Raw genomic sequence first — 25,248 nt, forward strand, 5'->3', positions numbered from 1 at the left:
TGCTGGGAGGGATTGGGGGCAGGAGAAGAAGGGGACAACAGAAGATGAGAAGGCTGGATGGTATCACCGACTCAATGGACATGAGTTTGGGTAGACTCTAGGAGTTGGTGATGGACAGGGAGGCCTACCATACTGCGTTTCATGGGGTCGCAAATAGTCGGACATGACTGAGCGACTGAACTGAACTGACGGTTAGTTCTCTGGTGGTCTGGGGTCTTGGACTCAGTGCTCCCACTCCAAAGGCTCAGGCCTTGATCTCAAGTTTTGCATGGTCTATATATTGTTTTCCACTAGTCAGGTACTCCTGTCCGCTCTCAGCTGGTGTTCTGCATGCATTTCTGTGTCTGATGATGTATTCCTAATGCATCTGTTAAGAGAGATATATTCCATGTCCACCTACTCTTCCACCATCTTGTTCCCTATTCTTGAATATGTTCTTGATTCACATATTACTGAAGCCTTGTTTTGAAGGATTTTGAGCATTACTTTGCTAGCCTGTAAAATGAGTGCATTTTTATGGTAGTTTGAAAATTCTTGTCATTGCCCTTCTTTGAGATTGGAATGAAAACTGTCTTTTCCCAATCCTGTGACCACTGCTGAGTTTTCCAAATGTGCTTACATATTGAGTTCAGCAGTTTACAGTGTCTTCTTTTAGGATTTGAAGTAACTCAGCTAGAATTCCATCACATCCACTAGCCTTGCTCATAGTAATGCTTCCTAAGGCCCACTTGACTTCACACTCCAGGATGTCTGGCCCTATGTTGTGATCACTCTATCATGATTATACTGGTCATTAAGACATTTTCTGTATAGTTCTGCTGTGTATTCTTGCCACCTCTTCTTAATATCTTCTGCTTCTGTTAGGTCCTTGCCATTTCTTTGAGGTCCTTTTTTGTGCCCATCCTTGCATGAAATGTTTTCTGGATATCTCCAATTTTCTTGAAGCAATCTCTACTCTTTCCCAGTCTATTTTTTCCCCCTCTATTTCTTTGCATTGTTCATTCAAGAAGGTTTTGTTATCTCTCCTTGCTATTCTCTGGAACTCTGTGTTCAGTTGAGTATATCTTTCCCTTTCTCCCTTGCTTTGCACTTTTCTTCTTTCCTCAGCTATTTGTTAGGCTTCTTCAATCAACCACTTTGCCTTCTTGCATTTCTTTTTCTTTTGGACGGTTTTGGTCACCACCTGCTATGCAGTATTATGAACCTCCATCCTAGTTCTTCAGACACTCTGTCTACCAGATATAATCCCTTGAAGATTAGTGAAGAAAGTGTTTTTAGTGGTCAACCGTGTAACTTACAGATAAGTCATACATTTTTTCAAAATGAAGTTCAGAAAAATATATATTTTAAATATAGTTCTTCTATTTTACAGCTGTTTTGTATACATGTTTCACTATAGAGAAGAGAGAGGGAGTATAAAAGAAACAGCTAAATAAAACAAGATTATATTGGATATCTTCATTTAGTAGATTCATGATAAGGCTAAATCATTGAGATGGTAGTGATCCCTTCAGAGCCTACATAATGCTTACCCACCAAAGACTCAGTTTTATTCAGATTTCCAAAAGCAAGTCCTGGCAGTCAAGATGCAGAACACACTTTGCAAGGCAGATTTCTCAATTTCACTATCTAAAGATGTTTAAAATAGAGACTAGGTGGGGGTTTGGAGATTTTGAAATCAAGTGCTTTTAATGTATTTATAAATCATATTTATTAAAGGGAAAGTACAAGATATGATCCAGATGAGTCATAAGAACACGTTTGCACATTCTGTTGCAATTTAACTGGATTAATTGATATCTGTAAAATGCTATTTAGGGCAAAAACAACATCATAGAATCTTTCCAAAAGATTAGCTACTTTCCCTTCTCACAGACCAATAATTCGTCTCAACTAGATTAATGCAAAGGAGTCCTGACTGGCCTACCTACCTCTGCTTTACATTGTAAAATTGCTCATGAAGCCGGGTAAACCTCTGTGTTAGTTCCCTCACATGCAAAATTAGAATAAGATTCTTTCCATAGTATAATGGCAAGAATTAAATCAGGTGGATTATATAAAGTACACACCTAAACATATACACCTAAACAATATGTGTATATTGAACACATAATGGATGCTCATTAATATGAATTTAAAGCAAAATAAAAATGTCCATGCTTGTGGAGTGATACCTTTTAACAGCCTGCTCAACTAGCCACTGGTATTTATAATTATATAACAACATATTTATATATAACCATGTCTGAAACTCTGATGATTTGTCAAACTGAGAGTACAGTAAGTTTTTAGCTCACAGGAGCATGGAAATTACTTTCTCCAACCTCTTCCTCCCTTTTCCATTTTCTAGTGAGTAATATATCTTGGACTAGTGCAAAACCTCATCTTGAGTAGAGATATCTTTTTCCAAGTTGTTTGTTCCTTGGGCAGCAAGGGTAACTATATGAATAAGAAAATAACTGTTCTTCCCATCACTTCCAGAGACAATGAAACTATACTGACAGTTCGGAGTCTTAGAAAACGGTCTGTTCATCAGACGTTTTCTAAGTTTTTTAATTTAAAACTACTGTTTAGTGAGGTTTACCTTTTTACACTTACCTCTCATGCCAAATAACATTGATATATACTATTTAGTGGATGAAGAAATTGAGGTTTAGAAAGATTGTGATTTGTAGGCAGACTGCTTCTCAGCAGCAGTGTATTAGAAAGGAACTAGATAAATTAAATCTATTCAACCTGCTACAGGTAATTGAGAGTTGAGAGTAAGTTGAAGTTTATCTCTAAACCAGAGTTCTTTGTGTTTTTCAAAAACTCAAAATAGCTGACTGACTTATGAGCTCTTTCATCATACAGATCTTCTTTTGCTTCACCTTTTAAAAGGTATTGTTTTTGCCTAGATCTTCTTTCATCAATGCTACTATTTCCTTCCTCAATGATAATGCAGTTTTGTGTTATCCCAGGGACCGAAAAAATCGCCTGAAAGAATATGGACCTGTAGCCTAAGTCTAGATTCTATGTCTGTTAGCTCAAATTCACATTCCCTGACCCAATCATAAGTCTGTCTTTTTATTTTCTTAATGGGAGACCATATTCCTTGAAGTTACTTGCAATAAAAATGCACTTCATTGCTCAAATGAGCTACATGCTGCTAAAGAATAATCAATATCATAGTTAACATGAACCCTTAATAAAATATCTAACCAAACAGAGTGTGTAAACATTCTGAAAAGAAATTACTGCTGCCTCACTTTCCCCTCTAATCAAAAGAAACATTCCCCTCATCTTTGCTTACCTTGGCAGCTAGTCAAGATCATCTTTCATTGCTGTTCATGCTCTTTGTTATATCTGTAGCATGTTTCAATAGTCACGGTACTGTGCTCAGCTTTGTAATTAGATGAAGTGTTAAAGTAACTTTTACTTGAGTCCAATTTTTTCTGCATAAAAATAACTCTTTGTCTTCTGATGTAATGAATTACAGGAAGCTTTAGGTAGGACTGTGTCTAAAATTGAAGTCTGATTAGGGCCAGATGCTTCTAAGTGGTATCAGAACAGTCTTTTACATTGCATTCTTTCATTGCCAACTCAGATGGTGTACCATAATTATTCTAATAGATTCAGCATATTTGGAGATTTCTAACTGATGATCAGGAGGACACTGTTGTCATCGTATGAGCTGAATCATATCCAGTAATTACTCTGGGTCCCCGATAGCTTGTTTATACAGTCAAGGATTGAGGATCAAATCACAAAGCTCCTTCCAGGGCTGCTGTTTGCAATTCTACTTACCTCAGTTCCCACATCCAGATATCTAACAAAACTAGTCATGATGGAATTTGCAACTTTGGTCCTGGGATTTTTAAAATGTCACATTTTCTAAAATTGTCAGGATGAAAAGTAAAACTCCCTTCATGCAGTTTACTGGAGGCATTGCACTGTACTGGAATTAATACCTGAATTCATACTGTGAAGCACTTTAACTCGCTCCAGCAATAACAACAGTGGTGAACAGTTTACACCTTCCTAGCCCTGTAATTTACAAATTAAGTTTGAGATGGCAAACTGAAATCCCTATAAGCCTGGTCAAGTGGCCTAAATTAATGAAGCTAGATAGGGATTGATGTAAATGAGACATGGCATGTGTGAGATGCATTGGAACTTCGATGCAGTTTATCAATACACAAAATTTTTTTCCCCAAGATTCAAAGCTGTGGAATGTGAATGAGCAGTGAACCTCTCAATGGCTGGAAAGCCATCTATAAAAGTCCTGGGAAGAGAGGAGTTACCCCAAAGAGTCAAATCCCCTTTATTGCCTACAACCCCCCTCTGTGTGCCAGGGACACTAGGGCTGCTGGGTCAGCCTTTATTACGAAAGTGCAAAAGAACTGGAACATTTCCTTGCTGAAGTACAAAGGCCCTTTGCCTCTCTTTGTTGGCTTAGAAGCTTCAGTCAGCCTCAGAGTTTCAAAGATTCAACCAGTGGAGTTCCAACTGGGCTAGAATTGAGTAGGTCCCTGGGTACCAAGTAGGGAATCAAGTGACTCAGCCCACTCAGTAGCCCTGGACTGGTGACATCTCCTTACAAAGGTTGAAATGCAATGTTGTATGATTTGAGCCATCACAGGAATAGCAGAGAACAAGCTGTTGAAATACCACTTTACCCTTCACTTTCAAACAACTGTTTATTACCCAGGAAATTTTGAAAGAATATAAACAACTCTTCTTAAGGACTTATCAAACCCATTCTCTAATGTCACACATTCAGAGCAGGCAGCTTCCTTTGAAAGTTAGAAAAGAGCCAGGCCATTCTAGCTGGTAGTTAGAGAGTCAGTGATGGACAGATACATAAAAGCTGAGTTAAGTGAAAGGGAAAGAGAAAAGAAACATTAGAAAGGGGCATGGCAGCTCAGCAGAAAAGTCATAGAGGAAGGACTAGGGACAGCAAGCTCCACTGTGTGTTACCCCAGCTCTCAGCCAAGTCAGGGGAAGACGGAAGAAGACCAGCATACAGAGAACCCACTTATTGTCAGTTTTTGTTATACTCCATTATGGTTAAGAGACCAGATGAGCTTTTTCCCCCTATGATGCTAAGAGGAGGGCAGTTACTTATAAAGGACAGTTTCAAAGAGGAGGCTCAGTGCCACATATAATTCACTAACATCCCCTGGCATGGTCTCGTTACTCCATTTCCACTCACATAAATTAAACGATTATGTTGTTCTGTTGATTGCTAATCAGTTCCACAAATGTCTATCATATACTATATATGAAGCCACTTTACATAGCACTGGTGATGTAAAGATAAATGAAATGTTAACCTTGTACTCAAGTAGACCACAATCTAGTGGATGGGATGCCACAACACAGTAATTGTAGTGTGGGAAATCAGAAAGAGCTCAGCCTTCAGACTCTGACAGAACTGGATTTGAATCTTTGCCTGGTTCTTCCTTTCCTTCCTCTGTACTTTCTTTCTGCCATTAAACCAATATCTTCCAGGAGCCTTAATATGCAGACCTGTGCTAATAAGTACATAGACATATACTGCTGGTAATACAGAACACCTGCACTCAGGGAGAACTAATCACAAAATAAAAACAGTGACAGAGGCCAATACTGTGATAGGCTTTTGAGAAAAGAGTTTTACTGAGAGATCAACCAGGAAGAAGATAGGAGGTAAAGCTCTCAAGTCTGTCTCCTTGATCCAGGGTTCAGTGTGAGATAGATTGAGGGCTCCTTCATAGGGCAAAAGGCACTCCAGGAACATTGTGGAGTCACACTACTTGCCACATTCTCCCAGGATGCTGAGCCTCACAACAATCCAGCCTTGAAACCCAAGCCTGCCCAGTCCTCAGAGAGGTGATTCCAGCCAAGGAAACCAAGTTATGCAAAGCCACTGCCAACACAATCATGAGCTGCTGTGTAGAGTACCTCATGGAAAAAAAAAAAAAAAAAAACACTGAATTCAAATTCTTCCCAAGAGGAGACTTTGTTAATGCTTTGACAACTGAGCACCCCAGGAAGAAGTAGGTGATATTTTCAGTCTGTGCTTTGCTGCTGATTAAGCTGAGGTTTAGCAACATTAAGAAGTTGGCTCAATATCACATAGCAGAGATCAAGCCCTGATCCTTTGGAGTGGGAGCACTGACTCCAAGACCCTAGACTACCAGAGAACTAACCCTAGTGGGTATCAAATAGTGAGAACTCACGCGGAGAAAACCACTGGGATACAATACCTGGCATCACCCAACTAGCACCCTGTGCAGAACACCTCATCTAAACAACAAACAAAACAAAAATACAAACTCAGTCATCAGCAGATAGGATTATCACCTCACTCAACCAAGCCCATCAGAGGAAAAACAAGCAAACAAACAAAATATACGAAGCTTATGCAAACCACTGTACCATTGTAGGAGGGCAGAAACCAAAAGGAAGAAAGAATTCAACTTGAAGGCTGGGAAAAGGAGACCTCAAACACAATAAGTTAAAAAAAAAAAAAAAAAAGGAAAGAAAAGGCAGAGAACTACTACAAATGAAGGAACAAACTTGAAACGCAGAAGTCCAAATAAATGAAGAGGAAATAGGCAACCTACCTGAGAAAGAATTCAGAATAATGATAGTAAAGATGATAAAAAACTTGAGAACAAAATGGAGAAAATGCAAGAATCAATTAACAAAGACCCAGAAGAATTAAAGAATAAACATGCAGAGACAAACAAAACAATTACTGAAATTAAAAATACTGATTTGCGAGCTGGATCAGTGAGCTGGAAGATAAAATGGTGGAAATAACTTCTGAAGAGCAGAATAAAGTAAAAAGAATGAAAAGAACTGAGGATAGTCTCAGAGACCTCTGGGACAGTATCAAACACACCAACATTTGAATTATAGGGGTCTCAGAAGAAGAAGAGAAAAAGAAAGGTTAAGAGAAAATTTTTGAAGAGATTGTGGTTGAAAATTTCCCCCACATGGAAAAGGAAATAGTCAATCAAGTCCAAGAGGCACAAAGGGTCCCATACAGGATAAACCCAAGGAGAAACATGCCAAGACACATACTAATCAAACTAACAAAGACTAAACCCAAAGAAAGAATATTAAAAGCAGCAAGGGAGAAGCAACAGGTAACATACAAGGGAAACCCCATATGCTTAACAGCTGATCTTTCAGCAGAAACACTGCAGGCCAGGCGAGAATGGCAGGATATATTTAAAGTACTGAAAGGGAAAAATCTACAACCAAGATTACCGTACCCGGCAAGGATCTCATTCAAAATTGGTGGAGAAATAAAAAACTTTTCAGACAAGTAAAAGTTAAGAGAATTCAGTACCACCAAACCAGCTTTACAACAAATGTTAAAGGGACTTATATAGCCAAGAAATACAAGAGAAGAAAAAAGATCTACTAAATTCACCCCCAACAATTAGAAAATGGCAATAGGAACATATATAACAATAATTACTTTAAATGTAAGTGGATTAAATGCTCCAACCAAAAGACACAGACTGGCTGAATGGATACAAAAACAAGACCCATGTGTATGCTGCTTACAAGAAACCCACTTCAGACCTCAAGACACATATAGACTGAAAGTGAGAGGATGGAAAAATATATTCCATGCAAATGGGAAGCAAAAGAAAGCTAGAGTAGCAATCCTTGTATCAGACAAAATAGACCTTAAAATAAAGAAGATTACAAGAGATAAGGAAGGACACTCTTAATGATCAAGAGATCAATCCAAGAGGAAGATATAACAATTGTAAATATCGATGCACCCAACATAGGAGCACCTCAATACACAGGACAAACACTAACCGACCTAAAAGGAGAAATTGACAGTAGCACAATGATAGTCAGAGACTTTAACACCCCACTCACACCAATGGACAGATCGTCAAACAGAAAATTAATAAGGAAACACAAGTCTTAAATGATACGTTAGATGAGATGGATCTCATTGATATCTTCAGGACATTCCAAAAGCAGAATACACCTTCTCAAGTGCACAGGGAACATCCTCCGGATAGACCACATCTTGGGTCACAAGTCAAACCTCAGTAAATTTAAGAAAATTGAAATCGTATCAAGCATCTTCTCTGACCACAACACTATAAGACTAGATATCAATTGCAAGGGGGAAAAAACTAAAATACACAAACACGTGGAAATTAAGCAACACGTTTCTAAATAACCAATAGGTTACTGAAGAAATCAGAAGGGAAATAAAAAATTTTCTAGAAACAAAAGAAAATGAAAACACGACAACTCAAAGCCTATGGGATGCAGCAAAAGCAGTCCTAAGAGGGAAGTAGATAGCAACACAATCCTACCTCAAGAAACAAGAAAAACATTGAATAGACAACCTGACTTTACACCTAAAACAACTGGAAAAAGAAGAACAAAAAAACCCCCAAAGTTAGTAGAAGGAAATAAATCATAAAGATCCAAGCAGAAACAAATGAAAAAGCAACAAAAGAAACAATAGTAAAGATTAATAAAACTAAAAGGTGGTTCTTTGAGTAGATAAACAAAACTGATAAACCTTTAGCCAGACTCATCAAGAAAAAAAGAGAGAAGAATCAAATCAACAAAATTAGAAATGAAAAAGGAGAGGTTACAACAGACAAGGTAGAAATACAAAGGATTACAAGAGACTATTATGAACAACTGCATGGCAATAAAATGGATAACCTGGAAGAAATGGACAGATTCTTAGAAAAGTTCCATCTTCCAGGACTGAACTAGGGAGAAATAGAAATTATGCACTGAAATTGAAGCTGTGATCAAAAATCTCGCAGAAAACAAAAGCCCAGGGCCAGATGGCTTTGCAGCAGAATTCTATCAAACATTTAGAGAAGAGCTAATGCCTATTCTTCTAAAAACTCTTTCAAAAAATTACAGAGGAAGGAACACTTCCAAACTCATTCTACAAGGGCACCATCACCCCGATACCAAAGCCAGACAAAGGCAACATAAAAAAAGAAAACCACAGGCCAATATCACTGATGAACATAGATGTAAAAATCCTCAACAGAAGTTTAGCAAACAGAATTCAGCAACACATCAAAAAGCTCACACACCATGATCAAGTTGGGTTTATTCCAGGAATGCAAAGATTCTTCAATATATGCAAATCAATCAATGTGAAGCACCATGTTAACAAATTGAAAGATATAAACCATATGATAATCTCAATAGATGCAGAAAAAGCCTTTGACAAAATTCAGCACCCATTTATGATTAATACTCTTCAAAAAATGGGCATAGACGGAACCTACCTCAACAGAGTAAAGGCTATATATGATAAGCCTAACAGCAAACATTATTCTCAATGGTGAAAAACAGAAAGCATTCCCTCTAAGATCAGGAACAAGACAAGGGTGTCCACTGTCACCACTATTAATCAGCCTAGTTCTGGAAGTCCTAGCTACAGCAATCAGAGGAGAAGAAAAAGAAATAAAAGGAATCCAGATCAGAAAAGAAGTAAAGCTCTCACTGTTTGCAGATGATGTAATACTGTACATGCTACTGCTAAATCACTTCAGTCATGTCTGACTCTGCGTGACCCTATAGATAGCCGCCCACCAGGCTCCCCCGTCCCTGGGATTCTCCAGGCAAGAACACTGGAGTGGGTTGCCATTTCCTTCTCCAGTGCATGAAAGTGAAAAGTGAAAGTGAAGTCGCTCAGTCATGTCCAACTCCTAGCGACCCCATGGACCGCAGCCTACCAGGCTCCTCCATCCATGGGATTTTCCAGGCAAGAGTACTGGAGTGGGGTGCCATTGCCTTCTCTGAATACTGTACATAGAAAACCCTAAAGATAGTATCAGAAAATTACTGGAGCTAATCAGTGAATTTAGCAAAGTTGTAGGATACAGAATCAGTACACAGAAATCACTTGAATTTCTATATACCAACAATGAAAAATAAGAAAGAGACATTAAGGAATCAATCCCATTCACCATTGCAACAAAAAGAATTAAATATCTGGGAATAAACTTATTAAGGAGACAGAAAATTATAAGACACAATGAAAGAAATCAAAGATGATGTAAACAGATGGAGAGATATTCCATGTTCCTGGGGAGGAAGAATCAATATTTTGAAAATGACTATGCTACCAAATGCAATCTATAGATTCAATGCGATCCCTATCAAATTTTTCACAGAACTAAAAGAAAAAATTTCGCAATTCATATGGAAACACAAAAGACCCCACATAGCCAAAGCAGTCTTGAGAAAGAAGAATGGAGCTGGAGGAATCAACCTTCCTGACTTCAGATTATACTACCAAGCTATAGTCTTGATAGCTGTACTATCAACACAGCATGATACTGGCACAAAAACAGAAATGTAGATCAATGGAACAAGATAGAAAGCCTAGAAATAAACCCATGCACCTATGGGCACCTTATTTTTGACAAAGGAGGCAAGAATACACAATGGGGCAAAGACAGCCTCTTGAATAAATGGGGCTGGGAAAACTGGACAACTACATGTGAAAGAATGAAATTAGAACACTTCCTAACACCATAAACAAAGATAAACTCAAAATGGATTAAAGACCTAAATGTAAGACCAGAAACTATAAAACCCTCAGAGGAAAACATAGACAGAAGACTCGATGACATAAATCAAAGCAAGATCCTCTATGACCCACTTCCTACAGTAACAGAAATAAAAACAAAAGTAAACAAGTGGGACCTGATTTAACTTAAAAGCTTTTGCACAGCAAAGGAAACTATAAGCAAGGTGAAAAGACAACTCTCAGTTGGGAGAAAATAATAGCCAGTGAAACAACTGACAAAGGATTAATTTCCAAAATGTATAAGCAGCTCATACAACTCAATGCCAGAAAAACAAAAAACCCAAACCAAAAGTGGGGAAAAGACCTAAATAGACATTTCTCCTAAGAAGACTTTCAGATGGCTAAAAAGGACATGAAACGATGCTCAACATCGCTGATTATTAGAGAAATACAAATCAAAAGCACAATGAGATATCACCTCACACTGATCAGAATGGCCATCGTCAAAATGTCTACAGACAATAAATGCTAGAGAGGGTGTAGAGAAAAGGGAATGCTCTTGCACTGTTGGTGGAATGTAAATTGATACAGCCACTATGGAAGAGGGTATGGAGATTCCTTTAAAAGCTAGGAATAAAACAACCATATGACCCAGCAATCCCACTCCTAGGCATATACCCTGAGGAAACCAAAATAGAAAAAGACACATGTATCCCATTGTTCACTGCAGCACAATTTACAATAGCTAGAACATGGAAGGAACCTAGATGTCCATTGACGGATGAATGGATAAAGAAGTTGTGGTACACACACACAATGGAATATTCAGTTCAGTTCAGTCGCTCAGTCGTGTCCTACTCTTTGCAACGCCAAAGAATGCAGCACGCTGAGCTTCCCTGTCCATCACCAACTCCCAGAGCTTGCTCAAACTCATGTCCATTGTGTCGGTGATGCCATCCAACCATCTCATCCTCTGTCGTCCCCTTCTCCTCCCACCTTCAATCTTTCCCAGCAACAGGATCTTTTCCAATGAGTCAGTTCTTCGCACCAGATGGCCAGAGTCAATTCTTCAACAGTCCTTTCAATGAATATTCAGGACTGATTTCTTTTAGGATGGACTGGTTGGATCTCCTTGCTGTCCAAGGGACTCTGAAGAGGCTTCTCCAACACCACAGTTCAAGAGCATCAATTCTTCGGTGCTCAACTTTCTTTTTTTTTTTTTTTCTTTTTCCTTTTTGTTTCTTTATTTTATCTCCAGTAAAATCAGTTCAGTACAGTCACTCAGTCATGCCCAACACTTTGCGATCCCATGGTCTGCAGCATGCCAGGCTTTGCTGTCCATACTTTCTTTGTAGTCCAACTCTCACATCCATACATGACTACTGGACAAACCACAGCTTTGACTAGATGGACCTTTGTTGGCAAAATAATGTCTCTGCTTTTTAATACACCATCTAGGTTGGTCATAACTTTTCTTCCAAGGAGCAAGCGTCTTTTAATTTCATGGCTGCATATTACTCAGCCATAAAAAGGAATGCATTTGAGTCAGTTCTGATGAGATGGATGAACCTAGAACCTACTACACAGAGTGAAGTGCATCAGAAAGAGAAAGATAAATATCATATTCTAATGCACATATATGGAGTCTAGATAAATGGTACTGAAGAAATTATTTACAGGACAACAGTGGAGAAACAGACTTAGAGAATAGACTTATGGACATGGGGAGAGGTGAAGAGAGGGTGAGATGTATGGAAAGAGTAACATGGAAACTTACATTACCACATGTAAAATAGATAGCCAAGGGGAATTTGCTGTATGGTGCAGGAAACTCAAACAGGGGCTTGTATCTACCTAGAGGGGTGGGATTGGGAGGGAGATGGGAGGGAGGTTCAAATGGGTGGGGATATATATATACCTATGACTGATTCATGTTGAGGTTTGACAGAAAACAACAAAATTCTGTAAAACAGTTATCCTTCAGCAACAAAATAAATTAAAAAAAAAATAAAAATGGTAAAAAGAGAACAATACATGTATGGCTTGCTTTAGATGATGGGGCCTCCGAACTGATATGCCTCTGGCTTCTTGTCAAATTAGTTCAAGGTGGGTTTGATTAAGTAGGTAGAGGTTTTTGCTCAAAATAAAATCTATCCAGAGTAGATTCACTGGGACCCCACCAAGGCCAAACCTTCATGGAACATGGATATCATAAGAGGTAATCTTTAGAGTCCCTTCTAGCTCAGACATTCTAAGGTCTTACATTCCTGAAACTAAACAGAGACAGGAAACCAGGTAGGAAGGCTGAGCAGGAACCAGGAAAAACATGTGAATGAGAGCTGACCATTGCAGATTGAAATTCAGGAGTAAGATCAGCAGAAAGGAGAGTCTATCAGGACAGTGATTTGGGGGGCTTTTTTCTAACTTAAATAAACATTGGTTTTGGTGGTTAAGTTGTTGAATGGATCTTCACAGCACTTGGAACACTGTGGCTGGACTCTAAAATATGTAGAAGTCCTGAAACTTCAGAGTACAAAAGAATCTTAGCAGGAACTTGTTTAAAATACAGATTTTCTACCCAGAATTTCTGATTCCATATCTTAAGGGCAGTAACTAGGAATATGTGTTTTTCACAAGAACTTCTAGGTTACTGTGTCTCAGAAGTCCCAAAGTTGAGATTACATGTCTGAAACAACTACTGACTACAATGAGGAACTTCAAAAGAATCAGGCATTTTAGGCCTTTTCTGTTCCATAATGTGTCAGGTGGCAAATGAACATATCTTTGGAAGCATATTATGGCTCAGCTGGTAAAGAATCCGCCTTCAATATGGGAGACCTGGGTTTGATCCCTGGGTTGGGAAGAAGGGAATGGCTACCCACTCCAGTATTCTGGCCTGGAGAACTTCATGGACTGTATAGTCCATGGGGTCGCAAAGAGTCGGACATGACTGATCAACTTTCACTTCACTTGGAAGCATATTAGTGCTATGGCTTGCATTACTTTGCCGCCAGCATTTGCCGAGTAGTTATGAGGAAAAGGAGGACTGTGAAAGGCTTTCCAGCTGGATCTTGGTGTTGACACACATCTGGATAAAAAATTAGAAGGACCAAATCAGTCCAAGAGGCATCTGTTCCCCAGCATCTCCCTGTGGACAACACGCCTGGACTCAAGGCTCTTTATTCCCATTTGAGTGGAAAGTTTGGTGTCATCGAGGCAGTGTTTTTCTCACTTTAGACTGTTGACAAAACTATTCTCCTAGTAAGGTTAACTTGTACTCAGAGCTTCCCTGGGGGGATGGAAAATTGGACCCATTCCCACATACTGCAGTCTTGGGCTACGTAGAGCTGCAAATGTTGAGAAGGTCCTACACCTGACTACATGGTATGCAGCTGACCTTTCTCCTTCCACATGTATCAGACTATGTTTGAAAATTTTTTTGCCTTTCATCAATTTCCCTAGACACTTATAGCCCAGCTTCATCTGGAAACAGATGCTAACAGTGGGGATCAGGACATTCCTAAGGAACCATCAGATCCACAAAATAGTCAAGGATAACATCTAGAACCTCAGTTCCTACCCCAGTAGTTACAAGTACACTACACTTTCTTTTTTCTTTTTTTAATATAAATTTATTTATTTTAATGGGAGGCTAATTACTTTGTAGTATTGTATTGGTTTTGTCATACATTGACATGAATCCAAATTCCTTTTTCACTTCAGTTACATAATACGAACCAACTGCTATGGTAGAACACTAAGTAAATGAACCCACATACATGAGGAAACGATGCCTTATAAACTGTGGATTCTGAAAATACAACTGAAATAAGCTTTGTGTTGCACCTGTATCTCTGAAAGAGAAAATGCTTAAGTGAAGTTCTAGCTTTCATCGGAGACTGCCAACTTTCCTTTTGACTGGTGGCTGACTCCACAGTTAATTGGGGCCTCTGGTGACTAATGGGAAGGATCAGTCCATCGAATTGTGGGATCTCTGAGTTTTGAAAACATAAGAATCTGGCTGCATTTCAAACACAAGTAGAAGGAAATTGGCCAGAAAGAGTACCTCAAATGTGAACAAATCTTGGCAAGTTATTTTTTTTTTATTTTGCTGAGTACCCTTCTAACAATTCATATTGATCTTTGTGGCATATATGCCAAGTGGAATGGGCGGCCAGTACCTAGGACCACTTCCAGAGGCAAGGCAAACATAATCTTCAAGTTCTTATATTGTCCTGATCATTATGGGGCAGACAGGGAAACAATATGGAAGATGTGGGAAGCTCCTACATTTGAATCTCTGTCATCCACAGCTCAGGAAGTAAGATTACATAGATTATTATGATCCACAGAGCAGCAGAGCCAGGAGCAGGTCCATATCCTGTATCTACCATGGCAGTCCATGTATGGCCATGACCAAAGTAACACTTTTATAAGCCTTTGGCCTCTGTAATGAGAGATAGGATCATATTTTCCACACAGGCTTGAAGAGGGTTCAGATATTGAGCAGCAAAAACTGATGAGTATCCACTAAGTGACTGGGAACACAAAAGCAAAGGGAAAATGGGCAAAAGAAGGGAAAAGGAGATACCATGATGCCTAATTTGGCCTAGGTTAAACTTTTGTGTAAGGAAAGCTTTGAGTTTATTCATTCATCCATTTAATAGATATTGTGTACTGTGAACCAAGTACTACACCCAACATTGAGAATATTTCAGTTGTAAATAAGCTTCCTTTCTGGAGCATTGTGGGTGTCATAATCTAGTGTGTTAACTGCTGTTAGTGGTGCTATGGGAGTCCACAGGATGGGCAGCTAATGGAGATTTGAGAGATCAGATCAAGAAGGTCTTCCAGGAGGAAACAACTTTGGGTGAGTCACTTCTGGGGGCCTCTATTTCCTCATCTTTAAAATGGAAATAATAACACTACCTTATAAAATTGAGGTGAAGATTAAATGAGATACTGTATGTAAAGTTCTGGGCATGGTTGCTGGGCATAGTAAGTTCTGCCAAGACATAGCTAATCTTAACATTATTTTTGTTAAACTGTTATTTACTAAGCTATTATTACTAATATACTATAACTATTGTTTTATTACTTTTAACTATTTGGGACTTGAAGGATGAGTAGGTAAGAACCAGGGGAAGGGTGGAGATCATATCAGACAGAGAAACAGAATGTGTGAGGGACTGCAGCCTGTGATAGCGGAGCATGGGGTAACTGGACACTTAATACGTATGTGAAGTATATACAGCATATTGTGCACATGCGTATTATGTATGGTGTATACATATCATATATATATACACACACATATATATCTGGTAAATGAGAAGAGATGAAATGGAGACATAAACCACATCTGATCATGAACAATCTAATAAGCCAAATCTGAAGAGTTTGGATTTTACCCGAGAACCACTAAAGGATATTACATAATGGAGTAATATGATCACACACAAACACTTCCACTATTCACTCCACACACCCACCCCCCTCCCCATGCACATACTCATACCTGTAATTTACCAGTAATCACATCATAATACAGCTTGGGCTTATATATGGTATAATTTGAGACTTTTATTTTAATTTTGAGGAAGTTGAATCCAAAGGAATAGTAACATGATTTAATACAAGATAATACAACTAGTTACTGCATACCTTTTGACTCCACATACTTTTTTTCTGTCACACACCACCACTTTCCTTAACACTTGTTTCATTGTTATTACTTTGCTATTGGCCAAACTGGAAAACTTTCAGGTTGAGATTATCCCAAGTTATTTTTCCTCTAAAAGTCCGTAGGTACCTGTAGAAAATTCTGACACTGATGAATTGCCTCTAAAATCTAGGCTCAAGTTGCACAAAGTTCATGACAGAGGGTCCTTGGTAATCCAGTGTTTTAAGTTTTTAAGGACTCAGAATCAGCTCTACAATGGTGTGGATCAGGGGCAGAATTTCACTGCATGACCACTTTCCAACCACCACCTCCATTCCTATATAGATAAAATTAAGAACAAAGTGAATTTAAAGACCAGAGGGAAAATTGTCCCAAAGGAGTACCCTGCAGATTTCAGAAGAAAAAATCCTGCTGGGGAATGAGTTTGTCTTAGTATTGATCCTGGGCAGTTTAGGGCTTGGTTGTATATAATTGTTTTTTGCTAGCCCATGGCAGCAAAGTCCTTGCTACTCTTAGATTCCTTCCTCAATCACTGACCAGCACATTGTAAATTTGATCCATCTTGCTCCCACAAACCTGCTCTTCCCTCACAAACTATTTAAGGGCTATCGTCATGATTTTCCATATACTAAAAACAATTTTGAGTGTATCACCAAAATGTGTCTGTACTAGACATCTCCCTATAGAAATGCCTTTATTGAATCACAACTTAATATTGTATTTTTTAAAATGTGGATTCATGTGAGAAACGGCCATCAAAAATCATCCTGTTAAGAACTGCTATTAAAGATAGGTTGTATGATTTGGACTCATGACATTCTTGTAATTAATTCTACAAAATTCAGTGTCAAAAAGTAAGTTCATCTCTTCTGAAATCATGCATTTTTTTTATTAGAATGAGAGTTATATCTAACATTTTTTTACCCTCCCCAAACCTGCCCCCACCCCCGACTCTTTTCTAGTTTCTTAGTTTGGCTGTCAAGAACTTGGAGTTAACTCAATACTTGTTAATGGTCAGTACCCATTAATAGCTCAACTTTGGTTTAATTGTCTATTTCACCTTATTCCCACTAACTTCCCAAATGACCTGAGTGAAAAAGGGGTCATCTGTGTAGTGATCATCTAGCTGAGGCTGGGAGTCAGTCAGTGCCCCTAAAGTGGCAGTTGTTTTTAGGACGACCATCTGGACTGCCACTATTTTTATTCTCTCATTGAAATCCTTGGAGAATTGGGATTTGATGTCCTTTTCTTATTTATTTTAAACTCTGTGTAAGAGTATATATTCATTTTTATTTCAAGACACTTAAAATTACGTTTGGAAGAAGGAAGATTATAAATTATAAATAAATGGTCATGAATTATAAATATATTTCAGCAATCATAAGTTATCTCCCTGAGACATGCATTCAACCTACTACCAAAATGAGGTGGCCATGGAGAAACACCAAGAAGCACTAAGATATTTGTGCCCTTACCTCATGAACACATCATCTGTACCTTGGGTGGCACTCAGACCCAGTGACCCATGAAGAGAGAGCCATGAAATTGTACATCTTAACTTTTTTTTCCCTCTGGAAGGGTAAAATTGTGGCTTTATCTTCTCCTCAAAGTAAATGAATACAGATAGTTGTACAGTTTTTAGAATTGCTTCTAAGATGAAGAGGAGTATAATGAGAACAATACCTAGAATGTTCTTAAGCCCGGCCAGCTTTCTTTAGGATATTTTTGTTTGGTGAGAAATTATTTCTTATTTAAAGACTGAATGACTGTGGGAAATTGAAATGAAAGTGAAGATAAGTTAGCTTTCCCACAGTTAAGTGACCTCTTGTCACTGTTCCTTGTTGCTGTCCCAGTACCCTGATACTGAGCCCTGAGAACTGTGGATGCTTAGGCATCTAATGTGTACACATGCAGGGCGAGTTATAGGAGGAAGAGACCAGAGAAGCAGTTGGATATGGTGGCAACTGAGACATGAGAGGGAAAGGAAAGAACATTCCAGATGAGGGAGACTGAGGAAAGAATAGTCAGAAAAGAAAGTGGGAGAAACATGAGGAGGGTGGGGAAGAGTGAGCATACAAACTTTGGGTATCTAGTGTGTTTGGAAATGGAGAAAGTATGAGAAATAGAATTCAAAACAGTGAAAAATAAAATCACATATGTAGGTCTAGATTGTCAAAGGCTGTAAAAACACAGTACTGTTTCTAGAGGGGCTTACTGGGTATACAATACAGAGTAAAGGCCGTAAAGATAATAGCAAGGAATGAAACAAAAAGCTGTTCTGAAAGTCCAGGAAGAGAGGAGGTGAGGGGGTCCTAGATCAGGATGATGACCATAAAAATTGAGAGAAAAGGCATATTTTTTAAAAGGTATATTTTTCAGTGGAGGAAAGAACCAGCATTTGTTGAGTATCTCTCATGCACCTGACTCTTCTACATGCATTATCTATGTACTCTTCATGACAACCCTGAATCTTGCCAGGTAGGCAAGATTACCCCAAGTCTACACATAAAGCAGAAGAGGCAACACTTAGAAATTCATTCAGTTACTATTAACAGCCAAGATATGAATGCACTGCTATCTAACTCCAAAAACTATGATCTTCCCATTTCAACTTTAGCTCTCCTGAGAGACAAAAAGAAAATATTAAATTTGCTCTCAAAGCTGATATCTTCTTCAAAAAAATAAAATAAAATTTCTAACTGTATAGACAGATTTTATTACTTTTCCATTAGCCTAATACCCCAAGCACAAGCTTCTTTGTTTTGTTAAATCTTCACAAATAATTGTTTCTTTTTATAAAAATGATATCTAAACAACCTGCTTTGACCACTTCATGAGTCCCATTTCTGAGACCTCCATGTATACAAATTAAATTATTTTTCCCCTGTTCAAAAAAAAGAAAGATAATTTCTAGAGATCACTTATAAGAAATGAAAATGTTGTCACAGTTGGAGACATAATAGTTATGAAAAATCAAAGAAAGATCTAAAAACAACCTGTGTACCAGTGGATCAATAAAGAAAATGTTCTATATATATCTGTGTATATATACACAGATATATATGTTTGTATATATATACACACATGCATATAAAACTCATCCATAAAAAAGAATGAAACCTTGCCATTTGTGAAAACATGGATGGATCTTGAGGGCATTATGGTAAATGAAGCGTTAGACTGAGAAAGACAAATACCATGTGATCTCACTTATGTGTGGAATTTAAAAATAACAATAAAAACTCACAAGTTCATAAATATGGAGAACAGATTCTAGTTATAAAATAGATGTCATGGGGATGTTATGTACAGCATGGTGTCTATAGTTAATAATACTGTATTGCATATTTGAAAATTGCTGAGAGATTTTAAAATAAAAGACCCAATCAAAAAGTGGGCCAAAGAACTAAACAGACATTTCTCCAAAGAAGACAGACAGATGGCTAACAAACACATGACAAGATGCTCAACATCACTCATTATCAGAGAAATGCAAATCAAAACCACAATGAGGTACCATTACACGCCAGTCAGAATTCCTGCTATCCAAAAGTCTACAAGCAATAAATGCTGGAGAGGGTGTGGAGAAAAGGGAACCCTCTTACACTGTTGATGGGAATGCAAACTAGTACAGCCACTATGGAGAACAGCGTGGAGATTCCTTAAAAAACTGGAAATAGAACTACCATATGACCCAGCAATCCCGCTGCTGGGCATACACACTGAGGAAACCAGAATTGAAAGAGACACATGCACCGCAATGTTTATCGTAGCACTGTTTATAATAGCCAGGGCATGGAAACAACATAGATGTCCATCAGCAGATGAATGGATAAGAAAGCCGTGGTACACATACACAATGGAATATTACTCAGCCATTAAAAAGAATGCATTTGAATCAGTTCTAATGAGGTGGATGAAACTGGAGCCTATTACACAGAGTGAAGTAAGTCAGAAAGAAAAACACCAACACCAATACAGTATACTAATGCATATATATGGAATTTAGAAAGATGGTAATGATAACCCTGTATGCGAGACAGCAAGAGAGATACCAGGTGTATTGAACAGTCTTTTGGACTCTATGGGAGAGGGCAAGGGCGGGATGATATGGGAGAATGGCATTGAAACATGTAAATTATCATATGTGAAATGAATCGCCAGTCCAAGTTCGATGCATGATACAGGATGCTTGGGGCTGGTACACTGGGATGACCCAGAGGGATGGGATGGGGAGGGAGATGGGAGGGAGGGTTCAGGATGGGGAACACATGTACACACATGGCAGATTCAAGTCAATGTATGGCAAAGCCAATGCAATGTTGTAAAGTAAAATAAATTAATTAATTAATTAAAATAAATAAATAAAAGCTCTCATCACAAAAAATTATATTCTGTAACTATGTATGGTGATGGCTGTTAACTAGATATATTGTAATCATTTCACAATGTATAAAATATCAAATTATTAGAAAATACTGAAAGAGGGAGGGGATATATGTATGCATATAGCTGATTCACATTATTATATAGCAGGAACTAACACAACATTGTAAAGCAATTAACCTCCAATTTAAAAAATGAAAAAAAAATAAAAGATAAACAACAAACAATAAACAACACCTACTCTGTAGCACAGGGGATTATATTCAATGTCTTATATTAACATATAATGAGAAAGAATATGAATTTTGAAAGGCTATGTGTGCAAAAGCTTTTAAGTTTCACTAGGTCCCATTTGTTTATTTTTGCTTTTATTTCCAATATTTTGGGAGGTGGGTCATAGAAGATCCTGCTGTGATATATGTCAGAGAGTGTTTTGCCTATGTTCTCCTCTAGGAGTTTTATAGTCTCTGTCTTACATTTAGATCTTTAATCCATTTTGAGTTTATTTTTGTGTATGGTGTTAGAAAGTGTTCTAGTTTCATTCTTTTACAAGTGGTTGACCATTTTTTCCCAGCACCACTTGTTAAAGAGGTTGTCTTTTTTCCATTGTATATCCTTGCCTCCTTTGTCGAAGGTAAGTTGTCCATGGGTTCATGGATTTATCTCTGGGCTTTCTTTTCTGATCCATTGATCTATATTTCTGTCTTTGTGCCAGTACCATACTGTCTTGATGAAACTATAAGCAAGGTGAAAAGACACCCTTCAGATTGGGAGAAAATAATAGCAAATGAAGCAACAGACAAAGGATTAATCTCAAAAATATACAAGCAACTCCTGCAGCTCAATTCCAGAAAAATAAATGACCCAATCAAAAAATGGGCCAAAGAACTAAACAGACATTTCTCCAAAGAAGACATACAGATGGCTAACAAACACATGACAAGATGCTCAACATCACTCATTATCAGAGAAATGCAAATCAAAACCACAACAAGGTACCATTACACGCCAGTCAGGATGGCTGCTATCCAAAAGTCTACAAGCAATAAATGCTGGAGAGGGTGTGGAGAAAAGGAACCCTCTTACACTGTTGGTGGGAATGCAAACTAGTACAGCCACTATGGAAAACAGTGTGGAGATTTCTTAAAAAACTGGAAATAGAACTGCCATATGACCCAGCAATCCCACTTCTGGGCATACACACTGAGGAAACCAGATCTGAAAGAGACACGTGCACCCCAATGTTCATCGCAGCATTGTTTATAATAGCCAGGACATGGAAGCAACCTAGATGCCCATCAGCAGATGAATGGATAAGGAAGCTGTTGTACATATACACCATGGAATATTACTCAGCCATTAAAAAGAATTCATTTGAATCAGTTCTAATGAGATGGATGAAACTGGAGCCCATTATACAGAGTGAGGTAAGCCAGAAAGATAAAGAACATTACAGCATACTAACACATATATATGGAATTTAGAAAAATGGTAATGATAACTCTATATGCAAAACAGAAAAAGAGACACAGATGTACAGGACAGACTTTTGGACTCTGTGGGAGAAGGGGAGGGTGGGATGTTTCGAGAGAACAGCATCGAAACATGTATATTATCTAGGGTGAAACAGATCACCAGCCTAGTTTGGATGCATGAGACAGGTGCTCAGGCCTGGTGCACTGGGAAGACCCAGAGGGATCGGGTAGAGAGGGAGGTGGGAGGGGGGATCGGGATGGGGAATACATGTAAATCCATGGCTGATTCATGTCAATATATGACAAAAACCACTACAATATTGTAAAGTAATTAGCCTCCAACTAATAAAAATAAATGAAAAAAAAAAGAAAGGCTATGTGTGAACTTATTACATGTTAATAGAATGAAATGATTTTTAATAATAATAAAAAAGGCTGAATTGCTTTGCTGTACACCAGAATCTACACAACATTGTGTCAGTAAACCAACTATATTCCAGTTAAAAAAATCAGTTTTCCCAGCACCACTTATTGAAGAGACTGTCTTTTCTCCAGTGTATATATTCTTGCCTCTTTTGTTGTAGACTAATTGGCCATAGGTACATGGGTTTATTTCTGGGCTTTCTATCCTATTCTGTTGATCTATATTTCTGTTTTTTTTTGCCAGTGCCAGACTGTTTTGATGACTATAGCTTTGTGGTATAGTCTGAAGCCAGGGAGCCTGATTCCTCCAGCTCCATTTTCTCTCTCCAGATTGCTTTGGATGATTGGGGTCTTTTGTAATTTCATACAGATTTAATTTTTTGTTGTTGTTCTAATTCTGTGAACAAAGCCATTGGTTATTTGATAAGGATTACTTTGAACCTGAGGATTGCCTTGACTGGTATAGTCATTTTGACAGTATTTATTTTTCCAGTCCAAGAACATGGCATATCATTCCATCTGTGCCATCTTTAATTTCTTTCATCATCATCCTATAGTTTCCAAAATACAGATGGTTTGCCTCCTTAGGTAGGTTTATTCCTAGATATGCTTTCTGATTTGATGGTAAATGAGACTGTTTCCTTCATTTCTCTTTCTGACGTTTGATTACTAGTGTATCGAAATGCAGCAGATTTCTGTGTATAAATTTTGTATTCTTCAGCTTTACTGAGATCATTGATGAGCTCTAGTAGTTTTCTGATAACATTTTTAGGATTTTCTGTGTATATTGTCACCTGTAAATGGTGACAGCTGTACACCTGAAGCCAATATAATGTTACATGTTAGTTGTACTTCAATATAAAATTTTAAATAAAGAAATTAAAGGAAATAATAGTAACCCTAACTTTTTGTTGAAATTTTTTTGAACTGTGGTGTTGGAGAAGACTCTTGAGAGTCCCTTAAACTGCAAAGAGATCAAACTAGTCCATCCTAAAGGAGATCAGTCCTGAGTGTTCATTGGAAGGACTGATGTTGAAGCTGAAACTCCAATACTTTGACTACCTGATGCGAAGAGCTGATTCATTTAAAAAAACCCTGATGCTGGGAAAGATTGAAGGTGGGAGAAGAAGGGGATGACAGAGGATGAGATGGTTGGATGGCATCACCGACACAATGGACATGAGTTTGAGCAAGCTCCAGGAGTTTGTGATGGACAGGGAAGCCTGGCATGCTGCAGTTCATGGTGTCGCAAAGAGTCCGACATGACTGAGTGACTGAACTGAACTTTTGCTGATGTTTGCTTTGTTCTTGGTGCCATTCTAGGCACTTTACCTTTATTATCAAACTTAATACTGAGAAAATGCTTATAAACTAAATTTGAATATTATGCTCATTTAAGTTAGGAATCTGAGGTGTGTTTGAAAAAATGAAGGAACTTGCCTAGTGCCTTAAACTGGGATCTCCCAAGAGCAGAATCTGAAATTTAAGGGCTTGCCTGTTGAGTAAGATTATTTTGGAAAGTGACTCCACATAACAGGAATGGAAGACCAAGAAAAGTTTAAGAGAGAAAGAAGCAGGGAAAGCCAGTCCAAGCTGTGTAACTGATGTGGTCGCTGAGTGGGCAACAGGGCCCTAATTAGCATGGGAGGAGGAGCTGAGGAGAAGGCACATCTTTGTCCTCAAAGGACAGAAGAAGGGACTATTTAATAACAGTCTCCCATCTTCCTTTTGGTTGAAGGTAAATTCAAAAGTGTTTAACTCCCCTGCACTTTGAGATTTGCACATGCACTAGAAAGTTGAACTGGTCTAACAGTTGTCCCATGCAGAGCAATGACTGAACAAGAGATAAGAGTGCAGCTGAAGCAAATTGTAGTTGAGATAATTATCACAGAATTGCAGGAGTTACAGTGCAGGCCAAGAGGGTAATGAGGTGGGGCACAGAGGTGTAGGAAACACACAAGTTGCGGAGGCAGAATGAGGATTTGGATCTAGATTGTCTGACTCCAAATCCCATGCTCTTACAGAAGTAGCTCTCAAATATCAACAAGTATCAGACTCACCTGGAGGGCTTGTTGAAAGTATTCTCTACAGAGCTCCACTTCTAGAATTTTCAATTCTGTAGGTCCAGAGGTGGGACCAGAGAATTTACATTTTTCTCAGTTCTCACATGATGGTGCCAATACTGCTCCAGGGACCACACTTTGAGAAGTGCAGTCTTATTCATACACTATGGTATCTTGCCAAGAGTCTCTGAGATAAACAAAGGAGAAATGCATCCCTTGGGGGGAAGCTGTGCCCAATTCACTGACTTTCGGGTTCTTGAGAAACAGCATGGGAGCCTCTCAAAAGGAAAAACTTCTCTTCTACATGAAAACAAGGTTTAGATCATAAGCTCTTGTACAAAACATGATCAACCTGGTTCAAGAGGCTCTAGATGATCAAAGAAGTGGCATGATGGACTGTCACACTTCAGGCAAGAGTCCTAAAGAAATAATTATGAAACTTGGAAAGTCATGAAAAGCTAAGATATTTAGAGTATGATGAAACTTCACTTCAAAATAAGAGTGCATGAGAGAGAGAACAGGGCAACTGCTATAGCTAAAACCTTTATCTGAGGTGCTTCATAGGAAACTCTCAATTTTTCCTACATTTAATGAACACCTGTTAAAAATAAGACTGTGAGTAAGTGAAAAATTAAATAAGAGTTCTTGCTTTCAAGGAGTCTGTAATGAGGATGAGAAAAAAGAATGCAATTAATT

Source organism: Cervus canadensis, chromosome 8 (assembly GCF_019320065.1).
Source record: "Cervus canadensis isolate Bull #8, Minnesota chromosome 8, ASM1932006v1, whole genome shotgun sequence".
Lineage (NCBI taxonomy): Eukaryota > Metazoa > Chordata > Mammalia > Artiodactyla > Cervidae > Cervus > Cervus canadensis.